Here is a 12,424-nt window from a genome sequence, read left to right on the forward strand (position 1 = left end):
ATACTTATTTGTATACATGTACATGTACAATGCTTGTGTGTATGTATATTTGTGCGAATGTGTATGCTTGAAAATAAGATAGCAGCTTACTAGCTCACTGCACAGTCCAGAATGACAAGGCATCTTGCTGATGCCTCCAACCAAGTAAGAAGTCTTTCCAGAAATGGGCATGGTCAAGATCAGGCTCTTCTTGAAAGATACAGCTAATTCTAACCGGCACATTAAGATTCTAAAGTTAAGAGCACATTGTGAAATGTGAATCGATGTGACATTGTCAAACAAAATGACCTGTGGGCTTGGGAAGTTGGCATTTGTAGGAGGAGGCCAAAGTGTGCATCTTAATCTTGATTTCCTTTGGGAATATTTCCTCCATTGTGTTCCTGACTCTGATTATGTTCTTGTGCAATCAAAATAGCTCTAATCTCCTGGACAACTAACTAACTAACTAAACTAACTAACTAACTTCCTCCCTTCCTCCCTTCCTCCCCTCCTTCCTTCCTTCCTTCCTTCCTTCCTTCCTTCCTTCCTTCCTTCCTTCTCTTCCTTCCTTCCCTCCCATCCTCCCTTCCTCTTCCCTCCCTCCCTTCCTTCCTTCCTTCCTCCCTTCCTCCCTTCCTTCCTTCCTTCCATTCCCTCTTTCTTTCTTTCTTTCTTTCTTTCTTTCTTTCTTTCTTTCTTTCTTTCTTTCTTTCTTTCCAGGAGAAATTGTTTTGTTTTGGTTTCTGATCAGCAACAACTGTTTGGTTTTTAAGATCTAAGTCTACATGTGTGCACAAAATCCCAGCCCAGTAGGAAAAGGAAGGAATTTAAAGTCCTGCTTGGTGTGTAAATTATTTAATGCACAAGGACCTCAAGTGTTCAACCAGAAAACCAAAGTTCAGCATTCAGAATTCGACCTCAAAATGGCATGAACAATCCAATAGGTAAGCACAGATTTCTTCTTTATAGCCATAATCTCAGGATATTATGAAGCTTTTAGCCTTAAAAAAATTTCAGTCAGGATTTGTATTTAACATCAAGTTTATCTTTCACTTGATTTTAAATGTATAGTAGGGACGGGGTAAGCTGCATAATAACAGAGGTTCTGAATTCTAATATAAGGTTTGTCACCTTATCTCTTCTTCTCTGTCAATACATCGTTTGGCTAGTTCCCTATTGCATACTGTAACAGCTGTTTTTGGGGATCTTGAGTCAAAGCATACTGTTTAGAGTATCCATCCATCTCCATCTCTGGACTTCACTCAGGCCCTCCCCAAACTCTCTTTCAATTTCTCGGGCTATACACTCCAGTGAAGTGCAAACAAACAGATCATTTTCTTGATGGTGATAAGGCAGTAATAGACTTTACCTCATTGCCTAGTGCCCTTCAGATATGCTTTCTACAAAACTCCTCAGCAGAACAAATATAGTTACTGAATCTGGTTAGTGGTACACAATGAAATAATAGCTAAATAACATAGTCACATGGTTATAATATAGTTAAATCATGCGGCAAGTTGCACACGATAAAAAATGTGGTTAGGCAGGGGAATGAAATTAAGGGTTAGAGGTAAAAGAGAATGTGTATCTTTAGATGTGATCTGAAATGAAAAGCAGACACCCTGGAAAGGACATAGAAAGATGTCACCAGATGATGCCTGAGGAAGTGACTCCTCTTGTTAAGTAAGGCAAGACTTGGTAAGGATGTTGAGAAGGGCATGTTCAACTGGCTATATATATTATCTTATGTATCCTTTCCTTTCCCCTTCCAGAGCAGGTGTCCTATTTTAGTCCTTATTACCTCTTTCCTGGTCTTTACAATTGTTAAATAGCTGATCTTCCAGTTCTCTTCTGATTTATCCCACAAAGCATTGCCGAATCAATTGTCTTTTAACACCACTCTGGTTATATCATTCTTCGGTCTCACGTCCTCCAGAGCTGCTTATTACTCGCTGAAGTAGAGTGGGTACCAATTTCTTAGCCTGGTATTCAAAGCTTTGACATATTCTTTCTTCTAGGCCTGCTATCCAAAGTGTGTACCAGCACGTCAGCATCCTCTGGGAACTGAGAGAGGCAGCATCTCAGGTCCTACCTCAGAGTTAGTAGGAATCTGCATTTTAAAAAGATTCTTAGGTGATTCACATGCACAGAACATTTGAGGAGCATTGCCCTACCTAGCCAAAACAAAATACCCACAAATATACTCCCTACTTTCCTATTTTGGGTTTTTGCATATGGAATTACCTCCATGTTTACTCCACCTTTGCCTGTCCTTTCACAGGATCCTTTTATGATCATCTCAAATGTAACCTCTTCCATGGAACCTTTCCCAGTTATCCCATGGACTAGGCAGATCAGCCTTTAGAATGCTTGCCAAGCCTTTTCTTAATTAAACTGTCCTTGCTGAAGGGGAAGCTTTATTTGTACCCCCTCACTGGGTGCTTTTGGCCATAGAGAATTGGCCTATGGTTGGGTAATGAGCATAGATTCGTGCATCTAGTGGCTGGCCAATAAACCCAGAGTGTGGCCACATGAAATCTGAGTAGAGGCAACTAAGTTCCCTCTCTGCGTTTTAGAAATTCAAATAAGACAGTTAGCAGTGCTTGCTAAAACTAAACACCAGGAGATAGAGTCAAGGTCATGAGCAGTCATGTGCAAACCATAGTTATGGGGAAATAAAAACTTTGAGTAAGCCAAGTCAGTAGAGATAGGAGGACAGACCAGACCAGCAGACATGGTAGAGATGCCCTCAGACAAAGAGATAGAATAATGAGTACCCAGGCCTGTCCAAGTTCTTGATGACTTTTCCATGCAAGGTCTTGGGTTTTTAAAATAACACCTAACCCTCATGACTTGAGAAAACCTGCATAAATCTCTGTTCCTTGCAAATGAAATAGGCACTTTGAATCCCCCCAAATGGAGCTGTTGGCTCCATCCTTAGACTGCTCTTTAAGACTGTATATCTCACTCTTGTTGGCTGTTTCCCAGCCTTGCATTATAACACCCATGGTTCTTTATAAACATCAGCTATTAGCAACTTGTGATAAGATTGTGTCCTTCTCATTTTTGAGCATCTAGCAAGATGCATGCTAATAGTAGTGGTAGGATTGCCTCAAACTGAATTCCATGGAAGCAAAAACATTACAGTGAAGAGATCAGGGAAGGAAGGTGATAGGATCTATTATTAATAAGGGCAACTGAACTAAAGAGTGGCCAGCGTTTACTTGAGGCCTTTGGTGCATTGTACCAACCAAGCCAAAGAGCCACGAGCCGATGTGTATTTTTTTTTTTAACGTTTTTTTTTTTTTTCAACGTTTATTTATTTTTGGGACAGAGAGAGACAGAGCATGAACGGGCGAGGGGCAGAGAGAGAGGGAGACACAGATTCGGAAACAGGCTCCAGGCTCTGAGCCATCTGCCCAGAGCCCGACGCGGGGCTCGAACTCACGGACCGGGAGATCATGACCTGGCTGAAGTCGGACGCTTAACTGACTGCGCCACCCAGGCGCCCCCCCGCCCCCCATGTGTATTTTTAATACAAGCTGTTCAGTGTCACGGTAGCAAAATTAGTAATTCCCATCTCTTAGGAACCTGATCTCAGCTAACACTATTTTATCAGTAAAATAATTTCTTGTAGTGAGTTGAATGTAACAAACACATGTTTCCAGCTGGTCAGCAATCTCCTTCTTAACCTTTCATCTACTCCAGGCTGTTCCTACAGATTACAGGACAAATGATATTTGGAGAATGATGGGTCCCAGCAGATTGAAGGAGGCAGCTTCATTGCTTATATTTAGACGGTTGTCTCCCACTGAGGGTCATTGTGGGTCTGTTATGTTTGTGCATTATGGTATATGCAAGAGAGCTATGCACACAGAGAAATGGTTCTGTGTGTGAGTGTATGTGTGTGTGTGTGCACGCGCGTGCGCACACGTGTTTCTGTTAGTGTGGAAGCTCAAGTTGAATTTGAAAAGCGTCATTATCATTGTTTTGAAGGAAGGCAGAGAGGGGGCCCTAATTTTACAAGTAGATGGGGATTTCTTTTCCCTTTCTCAGCTCCCTCTAGGAGAACATCATGCTCCAAATCCAGAGGTTTCATCTGCTTTTAACCTGGAAGCTTCTTCTTTTATGGCTTTGTGACTCACAGGGCCTGGGTGGTGGTTGCTTTTTCTGTGTATAGAACTATAATCCTTCTCAATTATCAAAGACATAAATTACTATTATTTCCTTACCAGATCGAACATCTCCCTTAAATATGTGAAAGAAAAATTGTTGGTTGTCTGGTGAATTTTCCTCTTGGAAAAACTGCCTATTCTTAATCTACAAGTTCAATGAAAGTTCAAAAGTTTATCAGTGCAAACTCTATATTCTAATAATTCATCACCCAGCTTCTACATCCACATTAAAAGACTCTAGGCTGAGGTGTTTTGTCTTCTCTCCCATGTAAAAGTAATCAAACAGCACATTTCCCGGGCATATCGTGAATACCTATTGATCATAATCAGAGCACAGATGTTTTGAGAGAGCTTGGCTGCCATACAGGCCCTCGTGTCAATCACAGGGACAAATTGATTTTGCCTACCCAGCCACAATTCTCCTACCCTAGCAGAATTCCATTCAGGGCTTCTGTTTGGAGAATTTTGAGCAGACAGCATTTCTGAAGGAGTGTCATAGTCCAACGTTATTGTAGAGGTAAACTTGATTACTGAGACAATGGTTATTTTAATGTACTTCATACTTACCTTTACCACAGGAAGGTCAATACCTTTCTCCAGTGTTGAAAGAGCTCTTATCAACTTAAACTTTATCCTGGATTTTGTCTGCTAATTAGGGAAAAGGAATATCCTGATTTGCATTTTTCTATGACAGTATGAAGTACCATTAATACTTTTCTGCAACTGGGATTTGTTTTCCTACTCACTTTTTTAATTAATAATTTCTATTGACAAAATTAAAGAGCCAATGCTTATACTATCAATCTTTCCCTTATGGTGTAGGTATGTGTACTGGAGAATAATCTGGGAGAGGGCTGATACTCCCAATACTATTATAAGCATTAACATCCTCTATGAGAGCCAGGGAAGAAAGGCCCTTCTTCGATACTGTCCGTTACTGTCCATTACTTTGCTGCTTCATACATCAAGGCTGCCAGGGCAAGTTCAATAGGAAATGGGTCTGCCTCCATCAGGGAAGGGTTTGGGATATGCATGAATGGCTTGGGGACCAAGCTCTTCTGTTCTTATCCCAGTTCCCAGCTCTGGGCTGGCCTCTTTTCCACATGATCCTCCTTACTTGTTACTTAGCCTTCTTACACTTTTTCTCTTGACTGCCTCCCCGCCTGTGCCCTTACTGATCGTAGGGGCAGACTTCATAGGTGACTGTGCTTTTATGTTACTTTCTTATTAAACATCTGAACTGTTCTCCAGCCATACTTGATTGAACGAAGAGTAGCTATTTAACTCAAAGGTAGCCAATCCATAGACTAGTCTAAACTAACCAGAGACACCTCCAAATTCAATTTCATAGATTAAACAGTCTGTAATCAGATAATGTTGGTTGGTTGGGATCAAAGGCCATGCAGGCCTGGAGCAGCCATTTTTGGTTTTGTGTTCTCTGTTGAGTCAGCAGGGAAAGCTCGACTGTGAAGACAAGCAAGAGATCAAAGCTGGCACAGAGATGAGAGACCTCAGACCACCACCAGGGACAGATAGGGTAATCCGGGCTCTCAGGTTTGTAGTGACCGACCTAGAAAATTTCTTGTGGCCCACCATCCCTATCTCTTGTCCTGGGATGCTCTTATGCTTGCCTGAGGTGCTGAATAGTCCTTAAAGTGGCTTGAATGAGTTTTTGTTCTTCACAACCAAATATGCCCTGACCAGAAAGTATCCTGTTGGAGAGATTCAAGTGGGGAATTTCAATTTCCTTTGCTCATCTAGTCCCAATGCCTGGGAACTCTAGAAAATCATGGTGCCCTCTTTTGTTTAGATGCATGTCATTCCACAAGAGAGGATATGCAAGGACGAAAAGGTGATATTATTTGAATGTTCAAATCTCTTACCTACAAAGCCCTCTATACTCATTCTCTGCCTCTTGCTCTGACAATTGCTCCTGCTCTCTGGCATTGACCATTTACTTAAATCATTCTGCTTTATTTATTACTTTCTGTGGTAAAGTTGGCTACAGATTTGTTGTAATTCTTCCCATTGAAAGATGAAGTCTAGGGGCTCCTGGGTGGCTCAGTCGGTTGAGTGTCTGACTTGGGCTCAGGTCATGATCTTGCGGTTGACGAGTTCGAGCCCCGCGTCGGGCTCTGTGCTGACAGCTAAGAACTTGGAGCCTGCTTCCGATTCTGTGTCTCCTTCTCTCTCTGCCTCTCCCCTACTCATGCCCTGTCTTTCTTTGTCTCAAAAATAATAAAGATAAACATTAAAAAAAGAATAGAAAGATGAAGTCCAATCCCATTCCCTTCAATATGAACTGCTTTTGTGACCTGCTTGATCAATAGAATGTGGTAGAAGTGATGTCTGGATGTTCCAAGGTTAGGTCATAAGAAACCTTGGAACTTCTGGCTGTGCCCCTGGGAACACTCTCTTGGAACCCTGAGCTGTTGTTGTAAGAAATCCTATTACCCTAAGGATTGTCATGCTGTGAGGAGCCCAAGTTGAGGTGAGGGAGATGGTAGGGAGAGAGGCAGGCCAAGGACTCCAAGTGCCAAACCTAAGAGTGCAGAAGCCATCTTGGAGATGGACCATCTAGCCCCAGTGGACACCATGTAGATCAGAGATAAACTAGGCAGCAGAGCTCTTCATGAATTATTGAGACACAACTATTATAAGCAAAATAGAAGGTTTGTTTTAGACTACTAAATTTTGGGATAGTTTGTTGCACAGCAACGGATAACCAGAATATTCTAAGTCATCTCAGGGCTACTTCAGCCTCCTCGTCTTTCCTTGCATGATTCCCTAGCCCAAGGACACCTTCTTCCATCCTCTCCACCTCTGTTTTAGATATCAGGACAAGTATCTCCCTCTCTGAGGGAGTATACTTAGCCAAGGCCACCCTTGGAACCTTTTGCTTATGCAGTCCTGTGTGCCTGTTTGTACGATTTTGCTGTCATGTCCTAACTTCCCAAGGGCAGAGTCTATTCCTTTTTTTCTTTTTTCTTTTTTTCCTGTCCTGCCCCTTAATAGAGTCCTGGGCAGCAGGGATTCAGCATATGTTGAGGCTCCTAAATGTTCTCATCTTGAGACACAGTAGCCCTACTCACCTTAAACCAAATTTATATTGGTACTAATCAAAGTTTGTCTTCAATTACACATTTCTGATTAGGCATTTCAATTTAGAGGTGCTTCCTATTTTTTATTCTCAAATTATGTGTAGAATGTAACTTTTGGGGTGGTTGGGAGAAAACTGCAAGGAGCACAGAAGGAAGTCCCATGTAGCATAAATAATGAACAGAATCAAGTGACACCCTCTGAGTTTGTCTGCTTGTCAACAATGCCTGGATCATTTATGGGAGGTCGGGGTCAAATTCTGTTTATAGTTGTGTTCTAGCCAGGGTGAGTGAGTGGTTTTTAACCACATCACCTCTTTCTAAAACCCGTTTTGTTTGGACTTCTCCCAGCCCACCTCAATGAACTTTCACATGTTCCCAGGGCATTTTTTTTTCATTTCCATGTACCTTTTGGTTTCCCCTTCACATGCAACATTCTTTTCTGCAGTGTTCAGAAAACTCATTAGCGTCCAACCTCCTCAATTAGGCAGAGTAAACACTTATTACTCCGAACTGGCCCCCTACTGCAGGAGAGATGGATAGAATTCAAGCAAAATGTTGGCCTAGTACCCAAGGATTTGACCACGACGTTTACTTCTCTTCAATCAAATTCAGGTCACATCTTCCTGTAGTTTTCTATATAAGTAATTAAGCTCTTATCTCCAATTTTCAAAGGATCACTGTTTCCTTTGCTACATGTATCCATTTCCTCTTTAATTCACGGTGTGTACTTATCTATTATTGTATGCATACCATTCATTTGTGGCATTATCTGCTGTTAGATTTTCCCATTTTTCTTAATCTGACAATCACAGAATCAGCAACATGATAGCAGGCGAACCAAATTGAGAGGCAGAGATCTTTTTTAATGCTGCGAAAGAAAAAGAAAGGGCACATTTTAAATGTTCTGCTTCTTAAAGAATTCTATTTAAAAAAAAAACTGTGAAGTTATTGCACTTCTCCCTGGGAATCGCGACTGTATAAATTCTAACTTTTCCCAGTGTTCAGGCACATGGGATCCAGGGAAACATTAGCCACGTTCTATTCATGTTCATAGGTCGTGACTAAGATAAATAGATTTTCAAGAAACACTGATGTGGGTGTACTTCAAGTGGGAGGAATTTCATGTTCCAGTCTCCCTGCTGAACACCTAGAATATTAGAGACTTGGGAAGTGTGTGCTTGACTCCTTTTCAGAGAGAACGTGACTGAGGTCACAGCGTGATAAATCTCTGACACGACAGTGCGAGGGAACAGGCATCGGAACAGAGGGGAGCAAAACAAGCCGAAGTGAAAAGTTCAAATGCATGATGGTATTCTTACAAGCGAGGCAGCTGAGGGTTATTAAAGAGCAGCTTTCATAGAGGAGGTGGCTGATCATCCTCGTTTCAGACAGGAACGCTCTTGTGCTTTCTCTTCTCTCTGTTGTCAGTTATAATGCTGCACGTACGCGTGCCCTCACACACATGTGCGCGCACACTGCGTATTTATACTCAATGTTCAATCTGTTGAAAAGTATTTACTCTTCTTCATCAGAAGGCTGAATTGTGACATGTATCTTCAGTTCCTTAGCAACAAACTGTCATGTCACCCTTGTGAAATCCTGGTCAGCTGAGAGGGAGGGGAACGCTGAATTGTGATGGAGAAAATCCTTATTTTAATCACAAATGTGTATAAGAACTGGAAAGACAATATGAAAAGGCAGGTCAAGGAAGCTGCGTTTGAACAAGTGTTTTTGATTAAGGTTTGTGTCGGCCCAGAAGCCCCCTTTAAGTTCCTTTTTATTGAATAATTTCCCTTTGATCCTTGAGTAACTAAAAGAAAACCCAGTGCTTGACATTAACGTGGGACCAGAACCCTGTTGTAGGATTCCTTTGCCTGACTGCTGTCAGGGGCTCCACCGGACAGGAGCCTCAGCCAGCAGGGTGTGAGCACGCTCCTTTCTACAGCAGGCACTCCCCATCCCATCTCCCCCTGGCAGCTTTTCCTTTCCCAGATCCCCTGGGGGGCGGGGTGTGCAGGACACTGGGCTGCAGCCATCATTCTGTGTGTGCCTATTTCTTTGCTTGTCTTTGACTTCAAAGAGGCTTGACAGTAGGCACTGATGACGATGTAAGAAGCTGTTGATTAGCTCAGGAAATGGACCCTGGCAAAAGGGCAGAGGGACCAGACATTGGGAATGTTGATAATTCAATCTCATCTTCTTTCTTGTTCCATCTGTTAGGAGTGATGTAAAAATAATTTCTACAGGCAAACAAATCATTGAACGACACTAAAATTGGAGCAAATGGGAGCAAAATTAGAAGGAAACACTGCAGAATTCTTGAGAGAAAGAGGGAGAGAGAGAGAGAGAGAGAGAGAGAGAGAGAGAGACCCAAGAAAGCAAAGATTATTTAAACAACTCTGAGCAGGTTTTAAAAAACCGTATCTCTGCAATTTACCCGAATTCCCAGTTTCCATATTTAAATGTCTGATCAGTCATTCAGTTCCAATACAGACATGATGTTTGAAGGCCACTTTGTGATGGTTTTATCCTGGTTCAGATTATTTGCAATCCGGAGGGAAAATGTGCATTCTGTGCGAAAGCAAATAGAAAACATATCTGAGCACAAATCAAAAGAATGATTACCACACTCTACGCTCTGTACCCATTACTGGGTCCCCAAGGCTCTCGTTCTGTTTGTCTTGGCGCTTTTTCTTTAGCTGCCTTTGGTTGGACAGGGTGGGAACAACAGCCACCAGCACCACCCACAAAACCCTGAGCAGAGAATGAGGGCAGCGGAAATGGACAGCCTGGGAAGATGTGACATCTTTCAGGGGCTTGTGCTCCACACTTCGCTGTTGGGGGAGCCGCCTGGGGAGAACTCCCAGGGCTCCCATGGAGGTCTTTGCTGACTATGTGTCAGGAAGCACCTGACCATTGGCAGAAAGGGCAGCCCTGCTCTCATTTTGATCTCTAGCGAGCTCTTTCTCAGTGGATAATGAAAAATGACATTTGCACAAAGTGGAGAGAAAGAGCATTGTTTCTATAACACATTACGTTTTGCACTGCTCAGGAGACAACATTTCATATCCTATAAAAAGAATTATCTATATAACTTACTGTGCGTGGCAGAAAAGTTGCAGTGTGTCTTTAAAAGAGCTGTCTTCGCGCGACAAGAAACACTTTGTCTCTCCCACTCCCCTGGCCCCGGCAGAATAGCCTGTGTTTATAAGCAAATCCACTCAACCCCTTAATGATGACCTAGAGTAAACATCTGACATACACTAGCTTTCAAGCTCTCCTGTGTTTAGGCATGAATTGTTCATTTCTATGCCTTTTGTATTCAGTCTGAAGGAAAGACAAATGATACAAGGGATGATTTACATTATCAATGGAGGCAGAGGTTATGCCTGTGTTTATCTGATCCTCTGTTATCGTATAACAACCGGTGGGATAACCAGCCTGGTACACAATGACCATTTAGCTTCAGCCACCCACCCACCTACCTCATTTCCAGGTTGACTTTAATTTTACAATATATTAAAAGGACGGGCCCTGGAATTGCTAGACTCCTTTGGTTCAGGCGGGCCTGTAGGAAAAGGATGGGGGGCTCATTTAGTGTCAAGCTTCCTCTCCATCAAGCCTGCCAGGGTATTGCAACTGGGACGTTTTTCTGTAATTACCCTAGGAAGATTGGTACTCAACTTTGTAAGGATGCCATGGGTGCCCTTCTCAGCAGAGCACTAGAGATTTGAAACAAATCACCTGAACAGGGGAAAGGACTACAAGGAGTGTGCATGAACCTGAGGAAAAGGTAAGCTCATTTTTCTTCTGAATAAGTTTATAAGAACAATTAAGTCATCTTATGAACCATCAGTCTGACCAGGAAGAGAACTTCATGAAATCAACCATAGGCAACCAGGACAACCTGAATGTGATGTTTGAATATGATGCCCCAAGACTTATAAGTCACTGAGGATCCCCTGTGGAATGAACTACTAATTCTCATGTAGTAGGAATTCATCTCTGAAAGAAGAAATGCTTCTTGGCTGCCCAGGGTGCGTCTGGTCCTGGATGTGTCAGTCATCCAAGTTGCCTTAACCTCCACTGCAGACAATCCCTGTGGAACCCAGAGAGACAGATGGTGGTCAAGGCAGTAATGCTACAAGAGAAGCCAGTGGAGTTGGAGCAGGGATGGGGGTAGAAGATATGATGGCCCCATATATGAGGTCCCGAATTCTCTCTGAATGAGCTCAAAGAACGTGGGAAAAGTTTCAGTCTGGATCAGATGGAAGAAACACACTCTACCTGCTCGTTCTGACCAACCACAACTGTAACCTGCACAGAATAGATGAAGACTCTGAAAACTAAATAGTAGCAAGTAGATTGGGGAAGAAGACCAGAAATTGGAGTGCCATGGAAATCGTGGTGAGTTTACCATTTTTTCCCTCTGATTGCCCCCATCCTGAAGTCAATGCAGCCGGAAAACCAGAAGTGGCCTCCAAGGAACTGGCTGGGGAGAGCTCCAGGACAGCTCAAGGACTGGGGAAAGAGAGTCCTAATTCTCAGAGTGCAAAAAACCATCATTTCTTTTTTCTTTTCTCTGTTCCTCACACCCCAGTCCCCAAGCAATCCCTTAATGGCAGCAATGGGAGCAAAGGAAGCAATAAAGAGCAGAAATCAATGAAACTGAAAACAGAAAAACAATGGAGAAAATTGTAAAAAGCCAAAACTTGGTTCTTTGCAAATATCATTAAATTTGATAGGCTTCTAGCAAGATCAAAGAGAGAGAGAGAGAGAGAGAGAGGAGAGGGAGAGAGAAGACATGAATTGTCAGTACGAAGAATGAAGGAAGATATTGTATAAATCCTACAGACAATAAAAAAAGATCATGAGGGAATACTACAAACAACTCTATGCACATAAATTCAACAACTTTGAAGAACTGTGTCATTTTCCTTGAAAAGCCAAAACCACCAAAACTCACCAAGATAAAATAGATAACCTGAATAGTTCTAGAGCTATTAAAGACACAGGATTTTGTGGTTTAAAATCTTCTGAAGAAGAAATCTCCAGGCTCACTGGTTATTTCTCTCAAACATTTAAAGAAATTAGACCAGTTCTATACAGTCTCTTCCAGAAAATGAAAGAGGATAGAATCCTTTCCAACTTAACTTAGGAGGCCAACAT

The 12,424-nt window shown here is 42.3% G+C and overlaps 1 long non-coding RNA gene across 1 annotated transcript; it reads right to left on the reverse strand.

Moving 5' to 3' along the window:
• Window positions 1-818: 818 nt before the first annotated feature.
• LOC122474049 lies at window positions 819-8,746 on the reverse strand. Its single transcript, XR_006294778.1, has 3 exons — window positions 8,575-8,746; window positions 8,006-8,123; window positions 819-2,089 (listed from the first exon to the last, which is right to left on the reverse strand). It is a non-coding gene; the product is annotated as an uncharacterized LOC122474049 (long non-coding RNA).
• Window positions 8,747-12,424: the final 3,678 nt, after the last annotated feature.

This window comes from Prionailurus bengalensis, chromosome A1 (genome assembly GCF_016509475.1).
Source record: "Prionailurus bengalensis isolate Pbe53 chromosome A1, Fcat_Pben_1.1_paternal_pri, whole genome shotgun sequence".
Taxonomy (NCBI): Eukaryota; Metazoa; Chordata; class Mammalia; order Carnivora; family Felidae; genus Prionailurus; species Prionailurus bengalensis.